Genomic DNA, 15469 nt, shown 5'->3' with positions numbered 1-15469 from the left:
ATATCTTCACTCTTTCCTCCTCTCATCACCACATCTTCATTCAGTTTCTTGTACCTATTGTATCACATTCCCCATAGAAATCAGCTGACATAGCCAAATTGTGTAACTGCGGAGAATTTACGATATACTGATTTTTTTGTTTTTGTTTTTTGTTTTTGAGAGAGATTTTTGTTACAGGGTGTGTGTGCTCGCTAGAAAGAGACAGAGAGACAGAAAGCAAGAAATCACTCCCCTAAGGGGATGACCACTCTGCAATCCCTTCTCCTTTAGGGCTTTTGGGCATGCATACACATGTGCCCAGTGTGACTTTTAAGCCATTAGGTCTGGGACTCAAACAGCTGTTGACTACATGTAAGTCCATTGATGTAACCATTACGCCATCTGTTGGTTCCAATCTTGATCACCTTCCCAAGGATATAAGCAATATTAAGGGATGCCAGCAAGAAAGAGTGAAGCATCTGAAAATTGTTATTGAATGTGTAGGTCTCTATAAGTACAAGAGGAAGAAATGAGTGCAGGTTTTGAAATGTCTCTAGCTTTAGATACAGGATAAAGCGACCCAACTGGATGTGTGCTTCAGAAAGATCCCAGCTATTGTTCACAAAGGCTGATCAAGAAGACAGCCAGGAGAATAAATGCCCCAAACAATTGGCTAAAAGTAAGCAGAAGCTAGAGGCAAAGGGCTAATTCTATATAAGGATGTTAATCTTTTGGGATGCAGGGTAGGGTAGAGAAAGGTAGAGAGTAGATGAGGAAGGACAATGAATAATTTCCAGCTTCTGTCCTCGTGGCAATTTTGTCCATGCTGTCCCTTGGTCTGGATGCCCTGCTTTAGTACTGTTCCTCTTCAACTATTGGGTCATCAGAAAGTCATGATGCAGTTTTGCATAGAAAAATATAGAAAAGTATGTCATGACTTTCCTTACAACCTAATAGTTAATTCTTCTTCATCCTTCAAATGCCAGCAACGTGTCTTATTTCTTAGCAGAGCTATCTTTAACCAACTTGTAGGTCAAGACCCTTTATCATGGAGCTGTTTTTTTTTTTTTTCCTTCTCTGCACTTATCTCAGTTTGTAATTTTCATGCTATTAGTGTGACAATGTAATTAATGTCTATCTGCCATAAGCCTCTCTAGTCTATGTGACTGGGGAGTATGTCTGATATAACTCATGGTAGATTCCCTAGGCCTTAGCACACAGTGTCTGGCATATAATAGGAACTCACAAAATACTTGCTAAATATATAATTAGATTGTGGATTTTTTGCTGTGGTCTGAATGTGTCTCCTCATAACCCATATATTAAAATTCTAACCCCCCAAAGCAAAAAGAGTAAGAGGTGGAGCCTTTGGGAGATAATTGGATGATGTGGGTGGCGCACTCATGAATGGAATTAGTGCTCTTATAGAAGAGGCCCAAGGGAGCTTGTTTGCCTCCTCTACTAAGTGAGAGAGCAATGTGTAGACACTGTATATAAGGAGGGTCCTCTCACCAGTCACTGAATTTGGCAGTATCTTGATCTTGGAGTTCTCAGTCTTTACACACGTGTGTAATAATTTTCGGTCAAGCATAAGCCACGTGTTCTAAGGTATTTTGTTAAAGCAGCCTAAATGCACTGGGATAGTAAAATTGAAGCACATGAAAACATTATCAAATGTAATTGAGTGTCTCATGATTCCTTTATTCCATTATTTCTGGACTTTGTCATTGTTGTTTGTTTTGGTCTTTACAGTTTTAGTAGGTTGATATGCTTTACTAGGTCAGATGAGATAATACTGTCTGTTGGTAAGTGGTTGGAATTTCACGATTATTCCTGACATTTTTAGAAATAAATTGTTTTCCCTTGTTAGACTTGTGTCTGCTCAGTTACATCCCAGTAATTCAAAGCATCTGATCGACACCAACATGCTTCCCTTATAAAGAAGGAAAGGAGTAAAAACTTTAAAAATTCCGTAGATGAACACTGTTAAATGTTCTTCCTTCTTTGCCATCTTAGCTCAGCCCAGTTAACACATTATTTACTGAGTGTCTACTACAAGTCACACAATGGAATGTACTGGAGATGCAAAGATGAGTAGCACATAATCCTACTTTCAAGAAGCTTAGACTCTGAAGAGAAAAAGAGGCACACATTTTTTTTCTAAACAAATTTAATTTTATTCCAGCCCCCGAGATGAAGAAGGACCTATTCTTAGGGGAAAAAATCTTTCTCCCTCCCTCCCCCCTCCCTCTCTCTCTTTCTCTCTCTCTACACACACACACACACACACACACACACACACACACACACACACACACACACACACACACACACACACACACTAGTAGGTGGCATAGTGGTTAAGACACTGAACTCCCACTGAACTCCTTGGTTGACTCCCATATGGTCGACCAAGATTCAAGTCCCAGATCCAGAGACATGAAACTTACTCTGGGCCCATTTGTACATGTGCCCAAAATCCTGAGAAGAGAATGGAGGAGGAAGAATCACCACCCTTCTTTTGGGGAGTGGTTTCTCACTTTCTCTTTCTCTGTCTCTGACGAGGACACATGTCATATAGTAAAAATATCTCTTAAAATATAATCTCCTCCCAATGGAGCATTTTCACACTGCAATCCCTTCTCCATTTCTCAATTCATATCCTAATTCTTCTGTCATATTTTTGGGATTTGTTTGCCCAAATTGGGAGTTTTGGGGATGCACATCCATGCGTGTGGTATGTTTTTTAAACCACAGTGCCAGAATTCAAACTAGAGTTAGCTATGTGGGATCTGGCTCCCTTCACCACTAGGCTACCTCTCCCCAAAATATTAAAAAACTGATCCATAAAATACTAAGTCTCCTCCCTTAGCAATAAATATTGACCTGATACATGCATGTGAAGCTCATAAGGGAGACGAATAGGAACACAACAAAATATAAAGCCTGTCTACACATAATGGTTAGCTCAGAAAGCCAACTGGTTCTTTTTAGTGTTCCTGATTTCAGTGTCAGTTATTAGTCTTCAGCTCTTCTGTGTGGTAGTTATCTTATTTTCATCTTCTAGTTCTTCAACCCTACACTGTATCATGAGATCAATGATGTTTTCCTCTAGATCTTTAGTGTGACTGCTCATATTATCAATTCTTCAATGATCTGGTCAGACATGGTCTGAAACTTATCTTGCATCGGTTGCAAGAGAGTCTGCATCACAGAAATCAGGTCCTGCATGGTCGTAGGTCAGTCTCAGCTATCTTCCCGGTGCCCAGCTTGGTGGTGATTTCTCAGATCTTCCCATTGATAGGTTTTGCAGGGAAACTTTGTTCTTGCTATGGGTGAGGTGCCTGAGAATGGGTACTAGCAACTGCAATATTCCATTTTTTCTAGTCTGTCCCACCTAAGACAGCTTTCTGGCCTTTTGACAGAAACTCCTTGGCCTCAGATCCATAGTTGGGAGTCACATTCAGTGCCTCACCAGTTGGTATCAGAACCTGCACCTTGCCCTGGACAGACCTCGCCACCTCCTCCATCTTCTGCAGAATCTTCCCATTTCTTCTTGCAAAATCTATTTCTTCCTCCCAGCATCCTTAAGATGATGTGTCCTGAACTATCAGTCTTGACGTGAATAGAGCCGATCCACTAGTTTCTGCAATTTCTGCAAGATCTGCTTGACTTCCTTCTCATCAGCCACCGTTTCCCAGCTACTATAGTGAGTTAACTAATATACAATCTGGTAAGTGCAGTGGTTAGAAATAGATTTTCTGTGAAGTTAATGAAGCTCTAGAATTTTCACTTGCTGGACCTGTTCCAAAGTCCTGGCAAAAATGTTCACACGATCATATACTTTCATAAAGTATGTAAATATTGGCAACTTTAACCACACTCGGTTAAGAGTATACTCCCTCTCTCTGACTCCCCATGCCTCTCACTTCCCCTGTTATGCAGCATAAGACCAGCAGCAAGAATTTCTGGGATTTGAATAACAGGAAGTTAGTTGAGATTTTGTTTAGATTTAGGGAGATATATTTATGTGTTTTTCAGTCACTTCCTTGTATATTTAAGTTATTGTTAATCATCTGGTGTAAAAATGGCTTCTGGCATGCTGGCCCATCAGGTGTGGAACCAGAGAATATGTTCCATATCCCAAGTACACAAATAATTTGGGCAGAGATAAAACAAGATCTGAAATACATGGAGACAGAAGCTACTCTGTAGAAAATTCTTCCAACATTTAATGTATTAATCTGTAAGGGAAGGCTTTGATTCTCATGTTTAGTTTAAATAGGAGATCTTTCCTATATGTTTATAGACAACCATGCTACTTTATGAAGGGAATCATGTGAAATAGAATATATCAGAAATTCTGTGTTCGTAGCAATACAGTTTGTATATGCATAATTTAGCATGTTTATGAAGTCCAACTATGAACAATAAAAATAAAGTCAACTGTGGCAGAAAGAAGACTGAATTCCATTCCTACCTTCTCCATGGAAAATATCCAACAAAATCATTGTCATAAGAAGAGGTGATAAAGAGCATGTAGCACCCAACACATTGGAAAACAGGGAAGGGATTCCGGAGGATTCAGACAGTAAATGAACTAAACATAGTTTTTGGGTTTTTCTTGACAGTATATTTCTCAACTATTTAAAATTTATAATTGGAATGATTTTTTCTCATTGTAAATAATAACCCTTTTTCTAATTTTGGATTTGCAATTTTGTATTCTTTTGCTTAAAGAGGTTTGTAAAATTGTACTAGTGTCAGGCCCCACAAACCTGAAACTGCACCCTATGGTGATAGAGCCAGGCAGTAGCTCTTGTGAATTCTGCAGTTTGTGATGGGAGTGGTGAAGGAAATGGGAGGGCCCAAAGCTTCCTTCAAGAGGAACATTTAAGCTGAAGTCTAGAGGGGGAGCAGGAGTTTCCCAGATAAACTCCAAATTGCAGAGGGACTTGCCCAAATCATGAAATTTCTTTTTAGTTTTGTACTTGTAGTTGGGTATAAAAATATTCAGGAGGCTAATATAATACCCTCAGCCAGAGATGATGAAGACCTGAGGCAGAACTGGGGAAATCAGAAGGAAAAAGAAGGCGCAGAGTGAAATAATACTTAGGAGGTAAAATCAGCAGAGCATAGAAACATTGCTTAGGAGTGGGAACAGAAGTTAGACAAGCTGAGGAATATTCCCAGGATTTTTAGTGTGGATGTTATGGCCACTAACTGACAGAGAATATAAAACTGGAGGGGCATTTTAGGGCTCAAATAATGAAATTAGTGTTGGATGGGTGAGTATGAGGTGCTATGAATATCTGTTTGTAATAGCCATTAGAAAGTTTGGGTTTCAAGTCTGCTGGTAGAAGTCCTATAGGCTGTAAATATTAATATGACAATAATTGGAAATAAATATTGGCAGTTGTTAGAATACAGGTTGATATGGTTTGAACAAATTTTGTATGCCGGAAACATAATTGCCATTTTAATAGTATTAAGGAGTGGGATTTTTAAGAGGTGATTTAGTCATGAGAGAGTCTCCCCTTATGAATGGATTAACAGTGTCATTGTGAGAATGGGTTAATGATTGCAGGAGTGGGCTCCTGACAGAAGGAGGTACTGGGCCCCCATTTTCTCTGTCTTCTCTGCTCACTTGCCCTTCTGCCTTCCACCCCAGGATGAAGCCGTATTTAGATGCCAGTGCCAAGTGCTTGGACTTCCCAGCCTCTAGAGCCATGAGTCTCGTCAATTTCATTTCTTTATAAATTTCCCAGACTGTAGTATTCTGTTCTAGAACCAAATCAAGACACAAGTGGTACTCTGACCAGATATAATGGATAAGATTGCTGACGAGGCATGGGGAGAATGATAAGAGTAGTGGCCCAAGGGTAGGACATTAAGGCTGCTATACATAATCGTTATAGTGTGGGCAGAGGAAGAGGGACCTTCAAAGGACCCCTAGAAGGGCCCAGAGAAGTATAAGAAGCTTCTCCATTATTGTGTTTTGGAAGGAGCAAATTTGGAGTTTGCCGAGCCTCATTTATTCATTCAAGAAATATTTATTAAATATTCCTGGATATGTTGCATATTTCCTTCCCACTAATTACTCAGTGACTGGCATCAGATGCCCAGATGGTTGTATTGTTGAAAACACATATGATTAACTCCTTGGTGGGAGGAAATGGCTCTAAATAAGGTCCCAGGGCCCATAGCAGGAAGGCCCAAGACATGGTGCATGAAGTTAGCAAAGCTGTTGTGAAAACGACCAGATGGGGACGGGGTTTGGGAGGCGTGAGTGAGAACAGGCAGACCTAAGGGAACGCCACGTGTTGGATGCTGGAGGCCTGCTGTGTAGCTTCTGTCGCTGAGCCACCAGTCTGTCTGGCGCTTTGCTGGCAAGCAAGGCCTCTAGTGCAAGTGCCTGAATCCCTCCTTAAGCCACGAAGCTGTGTCTTGCCGGTTTCCTCCCCCAGAGCAGCCTTCACAATCTGTTCAGTGCTGTCTCTGTACTTGGGAGGAGGTGGAGGAACTGATTTGCTATCTGCATGGAGATGGCAAGGGAAGAGGAATAATGTCCTACTTTTGGAAAATGAAGAAAGAGAAAATCCTCATCATTTTATGAGAACTTAATTCATGGACGAGGTAAGAGGTTGCCTAACCTCTGGTAATAACCATTAATTTAATCCATCAAATAGGTTCATAGAGATTCTAATGTTGATAAAATTCTCAAACAGAGCATGTTAAGAGAGCTAAGAAAAATGACAGGCTATTTAGGTAGTCTAAATGATTAACAATAGTCTCAAAGGATATAGGACATCAGAGGAAAGTGGACATTCTGGTCTGTTATAGGAGAAAGATAGCTTTTCATTTCATTTTATTTATTTTTTAATGATGAGTGAACAGTTGTTGACTCCCATTATCAGCAGCCCTCCATTCTTGCTTGCAGCTCTGCATGACTTTTAATGATGACGTAGAGAAAGTGGCCATGTGTTGGATACTTTAAAATACATTCATTTGGCCCTCAAACAGCTGCTGACATTGGTCTTATTATCTCTCTTTTATTGATAAGAAAACAGAAGAGCAGAGAGGTACTGTAATGAGCTCCTTTGTCAAAGCTGTTAAGTGGCAGAACCAGGGTCTAAATCCAGAGAGCAGGGCTGGGTCTCAGTCTCCACTTTCTTTACTGTAGCATTGCTTCTTGGTACTTCCACTTTCCACACTAGATACAATAAAAACATAAAAATACATAAATACATATGATTTATTTACTTATGCAGAGAGAGAGAGAGAGAGAGAGAGAAAAGTACACACGAAGGGTCTTCAAGCCACAATCAACCCCCAGCCTCAACCAGCCCAGACTACGGGCACACATATGTGCACACTCAGCATGTATAGAAAGGCCTTGGGCTGTAAACCAGGGACCTGCCCATGTGAGTCCAGCATCACAGCACATTGTGCCACTGGCTGGTCCATATGTATTATTATTACCCATTTTAGGGGCATGCCTCCTAATCAGTTTTACATCTAAATCAAAAACTGGGTTATGAGTATGTCACAAGATAGGATGGTCAGAATGGTGAACTCGTTTCCTACCTCTGCCTGGCTACAATGTGAGAAGGAGGGAGAAGGTATAGTTTACGGCTCGTCCTCCTTCTTGATTCTCCCCACCGTTAAGGATCCAGCATCAGCGTTGATGAATTGGGATGAGGCAGAGGGGTGCAGGCCCCCACTATCATAAGATCCCAGCACTGAATCATCAGTCTCAGGTGGCATGGGGAAGGAGCAGGAAGACGGGCACCGGCCAATGCTGTGCTCTGCTCCTTAGGGTAAAACAGGTCAAAGCCTGTTTTTAACTTTTAAGTAGAATCGGAGAAGTCAAAATTGGAATATATAAGAAGACGCGTAGATTCATTTCAGCATTCAATTTGAGTAGCTTGTTCCCACTGGAAAATAGTTTTACTGACAGCGTACATTGTATTGCTAATTAGATTCCATCACCTGCTTCCCCTGTTAGTGACACACTAGGTGGAGGAAGGCATTGGGAGATTTCTCTGAGTTGACTGAGCTTTGATTTCTATGCTGTCTCATCTATCTATCTATCTATCTATATATATATATATATTTTTTTTAATTATAGAAAGACAAATTGTGAGTGGAGTTTAGGCCTGCCCTCAGTTCCAGATGAGGGTATATATCGTGAAAACTGCAATAAAAATATGAGCTAAGTAATGATTGCTTGTTTACATCATTATGAAGTCTGTCGATTCCTAAATGTCCTGTTCAGAAAGTTGCTATCCCATGAGTGACGTCTCCCAGAGATACAGTACTTGGTTCAACATTTAAGCCTGCAGCACAGATGCCCCATGAAATATGGTATGATGGTTACCTTACACAAGCTTGCTTGATCTAGTTGAGTCATAATGCATTTTGGGCAAATAAGTCTTACATTACTCTCTTTGCTGCCATTGTAATCTTTCAGGGTCTTTAAAATATGGTCTGGTAATTTGTGTGTGTGTTGTTTTTATATGCAAGACTGAATTTGTAATGTGGTTTTGCAGATCTGATGGCAAGAGATTGGCTGGCTTCCATACTCATTTAAAAAACACTACTGGTGCCTCTGCTGGAGGGGTTTTCAATTCACTATCTCTAATCTGCCCTTCTGAAAGATTTAGTGACCAGATGTCCAGGATCAAGGAGGAAGATCTTGCCTGCCAGAGTCAATATTTTTTCCCTACCATCCTGCTGGCCCAGGGATTTGAAAATCCCCATCAAGAGTAGCTTGAAGTCGATGTTTCTGGTAGAAATATTGTTAACCAAATTCTAGGTTACCCAAAAACCCCAATTCTATTATTTGTAAAATTCTTTTTTATGTTTTCATCTTTATTAGTTCTTCTTTTTAAAAAATCAACTTTCTTTTTTAGGCTACTTTTATTTTCCATTTTAAGTCTATTCACATTTCTTCTTTGACTTTATTTTTTCCCACCCATAGAGATATTCCTACCATGATTCCATTTTGCTATCACTCTCTACTTCCTGGATGTAACTTGTCAGGCATGTGGCCTTGCTACTCAAGAGTGTGGTCCATGGGCCATGTGAGACAGCACCACCTATGAATCTTTTAGAAGTGCAGGATCTCAGCCTTCACTCTAGATCTGATTCAGAATCTTTGTCTGAATTAGATCTCAGGTAATAGGGATAAATGAGGACTTCAGAAAGTCTGTGAAAAAACTGTATTAAAATATAAGTTTATTTTAGTGCAAACAAAAATTTGAAATCTATGCATACATTTTATAATACTCAGTTTGAGAACTTTTTGAACATCCTCTCTTTTATGTGTTAAAGTTTGAAAAACTCTGTTCTAATGAGTGGTTTTGCAAATTCAGTTTTTCCTAGCAACAGGGAACAGTTGCTCAAATGTTTTTTTACCTTATTGATTTCGAGGTGTAGGGGGGCAACCATTGATATTTCCTAGCAATAGGGGACAGTTACTCAAGTATTTTTCACTCTTGATTTTGGGAAGTAACCATTGACACTTGCAGTTGGGTGACGTGCTGCCAGAAAAAGAGTTGTTCAGCTGGGTTGGAACCATGTTCCCAAAAGCCAGTGGTCCTGGCACAGCTGTGGATAAGCAGATTGTCAGTTGATTTTCATTGTCTGCACTTATCCTGTCTTCTCTCCTCATACTTGTGCAGCAATGAAATAAAGCCACAGCAGTATGAAGATATGTTTCAACTGACAAAAATGTGTCGCTTAAGAGCAAGAGTCCACAGCATGGTGGGAAGACAAACAGATGTCTCAATTTCAACTGCATGTACTAAGTGACACATTTCACAAGGCAACCAGATGTCTCCATTTCATCTGTGGAAGAGTTATTCCCCATGAGACAGGTAAGTGGGTGAGAAGGCACCACAGCTCTGTGTCTGCAAGGTCCTCAACATGACAGCCTCGTCATAGGGAACTCAAGGTTCATAATTGCCTCTTTAAGTTAACCTAACAGTTTCAGCAGTTTTTTTATAAACTGCCGAAATTCAATAGAAATTTACCATGGCAGTATATCTCAAACTTTAAAATGAAGTGTGAAAGTATATGAATTTCTTTGGAATATTGGTAAAAATACAAATTTAGACTCCATAGATGTGGGATAAGGCCTGATAATTTTCATTTCTAACAGGGTTTCGGGTGGCACCCTAGATCCCTCTCAGTAATAGAAACTATGGTAAATTCTTAGTTCTTCTTCCCCAAACAGGAATCTCAGACTTCTTGTAGAAACAATAAGTATTTCAGATGCAATTCTGCTTGGGTTGTTTCTATTTCAGGATGAGTTCAGGAAGTTTATTAAGATTTAGGAGAGTAATTGTAGTTGTGCATTTTCTTTCTTAAATTGAAAGACATATCTCTTGCTACCCTACATTCATCCAGAACAGGAAAGACAAAATACATCAGCCTTCAGTCTCTTTTGCCTCCAATCCATCCAGCCCACTGTCACCGACATAATCTTCCTGAAACACTGCTTTCACCATGTCACTTCTCTGCTCAAGAATTTACAGTCATTTCCTATTTGCTATTGGATCAAGTCTAAATTTACCTGCCAGGCGTTCAAGGACTCTCATAACTTGGCTCACTCTATTTATTTAATCTTATTTTCTTTCACTCCTCACCCTGTCAGTCAGGTCTGCCTCTGCACAGCTCCCCTTCCCTTGCCAGACCATGCTGTGCTAGGGTTCACCAGAGTCTGGCTCAGCTCCCATGCAGAATTTAAGAGCTAACACTTTATGATGTCTCTAAATTTTTAGAATGGAAATTTTCACATCTTTTTCTGAATTCCTTTGGCCAAAAAAGTTCAGCATCTAAATTTAAAATTGCTGTTATGTAGTAGGCTGAGTAGTCCATGTGGACTTTAGAGTGTGATCTTTCTTGTCAGGGTCTTGGCAGATATAACTAGTTAAGTTGAGGCATATGGCATTAGAGTGGGCCCTAAATTCAATGACTGGTGTGCTGATGAGAAGAGAAGAGGACATAGATACACAAGGGAGGCCATGTGAGGGCAGAGACAGGTACTGAAGTGATGTCACAAGCCAAAGAATGCCTAGTGGCCACCATTTCAGAGGCAAAGAACGATCCTCCTCTTAGAGTCTTTGAAAGGAATATGGCACGGCTGCACCTTCCTTTTGGGCTTCTGCTTTCCAGAACCATGGGAGAAGAGATCTGTTATTTTAAAGTACAAGTTTTGTGGTAATTTATTAAAGCAACTATACAATAAAATTTGTGTTAATTTTGTTTAATGTGTATATGTTAGTTGTACCCTATGTTTCCCTAGGGTACAACTAAGAACTTCTAGTATTTCCTGTAATGCTTTATTTAAGACTAAATCAGGAATATAACATTTTTAGTGAATATAGCTCAAGGATTCAAGAAGCTATAATCGTGGAATTGTTGTCAAGAACAGTGTAGAGGATGTTCACAGGACCCCAGAATCCTTCTGGTTAAAACCATGAGTTTAACTTCAATAACTATATCCTATTTTTAGAACTTCATGGAAGGAGAATATACAGAGACATTTTTTTCCCATCAAAACTATGCTATGAGATTCATTCATGTTTTTGCATGTAATAGTTTATAGCTTTTTAAATGTATTTTAAAATTTATTATCATCATAATCTTGTTTATATTACATTGAATCACATATAATTTTACAGTGTATTACATGTCTTTTTCCAGAAGGAATACCATGCGTATCAGTCAATAGAGACATTAAAATCCCCATTTCATCATCCAATAGCTCTTCATTATTTTTCCCGATCATTGTTATCATTATTATTCCAATTATCTTTTTTAAACAGTCAATCACTATTTCTCATTTTGCTTGTAAAAAGACTTTACCCAACATGAAATACTTCTCAGAACAATCCAGTTGAGAATACTATACACGTCATCATCAACAGGTGATAAACCATATCTGTGTCCTACTGATGTCATGCCTCTCTATTTATTCTCTGCTCTCTGTCTGTCTGGCGAGTGCACGCGCCCTATAGCGAATATCTCTCAAAAAAAATTGTGAATAACGCTGCAATAAATTTCGATGTGCAAATGCTTTTCTGACTGACTGTTCTCCTGCCTTTGGGTAGATACTCAGAAGTGGGACTGATGTATGAAATGGCAGTTCTTTTTGTAGATCTTTGAAGAACCTCCATATTGTTTTCCACAGTGACTGAACCAATTTACATTCACACCAAAAGAGTAGGAGAGTTCCCCTTACACCACAACCCCACCAACACTTATCACTTTTTGTATTTTTAATCTTTGCCATTCTGACAGGGGTTAAGTGATATCTCATTGTGGTTTTAATCCATATCTCCCTTATGATGAGGGATATTGAACATTTCCTCATATGCTTTTTGACTGTTGGTATGTTGTTTTTAAAGAAGATTTTTGTTCAGCTCATTTTCCCATCTTTTAATTGGTGTAATCATTTTTTTTCTGAGTAAGTCCCTTGATTTCCCTGTGTATTCTGGTTATCAGCCCCTTGTCTGAGGCATATTTTACAAAAATATTCTCTGATTCTGAAGGTTCTCAAGTCACACTTGTTACTACGTCCTTTGCTGTGCAGAATCTTCTTAATCAGATATAGTCCCATTTGTCTATTTTAGGGAGTATTGCCTGTGCTTTGGGAGTCTCATTTAAGAAGTCTTTGCCTACCCCAATGTTTCCCAGAGTTTCTCCAGTATTTTCCACCAGTAGGTTTATAGTTTTAGGTCTTAGGTTCAGATCTTTGATCCATTTTGAGTTGATTTTTGCAATAGTGAAAGATGGGGGGTTCAATTTCATCTTTCTGCAAGTGGATACCCAGTTTTTCAGCACCATTTTCTATAAAGGTTTTCCTTTCCCCAGTGGATTTACTTGTGTCCTTTGTCAAATATCAGTTGGTTGTAAGCTTTGAGGTTTATTTCTGGATCTATATTCTATTCTATCTGTCCACTTGTCTGTTCTTGTCCCAATACCATGCTGTTTTAATTATCACACCTGTATAGTATATTTGGGGTCAGGGGGTGATATGTCACCCCTTCCACTCTTCTTCCACAAGATTGCTTTGGCAATATGAGGTCTTTTATGTTTCCAGACAAATATTTTGATTGTCTTTTCTAGATCTATAAAGGATGTCTCTAGTATTTTTATTATAATTACATTAAATATGTAGATTAATTTGGATAGAATTGCCATTTTGACTATATTCTTTCTTCCAATCCAGGAACATGGGATGCCCTTTCACTTTTTTGTGTCCTTTTCAATTTCTTAAAAAAATATTTTCATAGTTTTCTATGTAAAAGTCTTTGCCTTCCTTAGTTAGATTCATTCCTAGGTATCTTATACATTTTGTGGCTAAAGTAAAAGGAATTTATTTTTTCAGATCTACTTACTTTACCTTGTTTGTATATAGAAATGCTATAGATATTTGGATGTTGATTTTGTATCTGCCACTTTGCTGTATTCACTTATTACTTCAAGAAGTTTTTTCATGGAGACCTTTGGGTCTTCTAATTATTCCATCATGTCATCTGTGAATAAACATATTTTTAACTCTTCTTTGCCTATTCGAATGCCTTTTATAGTGTTCTCTTTTCTGATTGCATTAGCCAAGACTTCCAGTACTATATTAAAGAGCAGTGAAAAAAGTGGGCAACCTTGCCTAGTACCAGTTTTTAGTGGAAAAGCTTTTAGCTTTTCCCCATTCAGTATAATATTAGCTATAGGTTTTTCATAGATGGCTTTTATTTGTTGAGAAATGACCCTTCTATACCAATCTTACTGAGGGTCTTAATCATAAAAGGATGTTGTATTTTATCAAATGCGTTCTCTGCATCAATTGAAATGATCATATGGTTTTTATCTTTCTTTCTGTTAATATGGTGCATTATGTTTATGGTCTCGCATTTGTTGAACCACCCTTGTATTCCTTGGATAAAGCCTACCTTGTGATGAATAATCTCTGCTATATATTGTTGGATACGATTTGCTAATATCTTGTTGAGAATTTTTGCATCAATATTCATCAATGATAATGGTCTGTAGTTTTCCTTTTTTGTTATGTCCTTACCTGTTTTGGGAATGTGGATGATGGAGGCTTCATAAAAATTAATTTGTAAGGTTTTCCTCCTTTTGAATCTTTAGAAATAATTTGAGTAGGATAGTGGTTAACTCTTCCTTAAAAATATTGTAGAATTCAGAAGTGAAGCCATCTGGACCTGGGCTTTTCTTTGTCGGGAGGTTATTAATGATTCCATCTCCTGGCTTGTTTTGGGTCTATTCAGGTTTTCGGTCTCCTCGTGCTTCAATCTTGGTAGATTATATGCATCCAGGAATTTGTCCATCTCCTCTAAGTTATCTTGTTTGTTGGCAATATAGTATCCTCAAATGATATTTTGTATTTCTACTATGTCTGTTGTAATATTGCCTATTACGACGAGCACTGGGTCTGGGAGGGGGACACTGGCTGGGGGAGACTTCACAGCCATGAAGTTCAACTCAGAGGTCAAAAGGAGGCAAACTTGGAGGTCTCAAAGAACCAGCTTTTGCTTTCATTTGTTTTCTGTATGGTTCATTTATTTTCTATTTCATTTATTTCTGCTCGAACCTTTATTATTTCTTTTCGCTTGCCATTTTTTTTTCTAGTTCCCTGAGGCATGATGTTAGGTTATCTATTTGCCATTTTCCCATCCTCTTCTTATGCGCACTAATTGCCATGAACTTTCCTCTTATTGATGCTGTTTTTGCTGTGTCCCATAGATTATGGAAACTTGTGTACTCATTATCATTTGTTTCCATAATTTTTTTTATTTCAGACTTGATTTCTTCAGTAGTTAAGAAGTCATTCAGAAGTATGTTGCTCAGTTTCCGTGTGTTTGTGTATTTTTGAGGGTGTTTCTTGAAATTAATCTTGAGTTTAATTCCATCATGGTCAGAGAAGATGCTGGATATAGTTTCTATGACTTTGAATCTGTGTCCTAAGGCTTGATTTGTGTCCGAAGATATGGTCAATCTTTGAAAAGATTCCATGCCGGGGTGAGAAAAATGTATATGTTGTGGACTTAGGGTGGAAAGTTCTATAGATATCTATCAAGCCCATTTCATCTATAGTATCATTTAGGTCCTATACCTCTCTATTTATTTTCTGCCTAGGAGATCTGTCTAAAGGAGATAATGAGATGTTGAAATCTCCAACAATTATAGTGTTTCTCCCTATCTCTCCTTTTAGCTCCATCAGTCTTTCCCTCACATATTTAGGTGCACTTGAGTTGAGTGCATAGATATTTATAAGCATTATGTCTTCTTGCTGGATTCCTCCATTAGCTATTATATAATGCCTTTCTTTGTCTCTTCTTACAGTCTTTGACTTGAAGCCTATTTTGTCTGAAATCAATACCGCAACTCCAGCCCTTTTTAAAATTTCCATTTGCATGGAATATCTTTTTCCAGTCCTTCACTTTTAGTCTATGTATGT

Source organism: Tupaia chinensis, unplaced genomic scaffold, assembly GCF_000334495.1.
Source record: "Tupaia chinensis unplaced genomic scaffold, TupChi_1.0 Scaffold144624_1, whole genome shotgun sequence".
Taxonomy (NCBI): domain Eukaryota; kingdom Metazoa; phylum Chordata; class Mammalia; order Scandentia; family Tupaiidae; genus Tupaia; species Tupaia belangeri.
The sequence above is the reverse complement of the archived record's forward strand: the minus strand, read 5'-3'. Positions refer to the sequence as shown.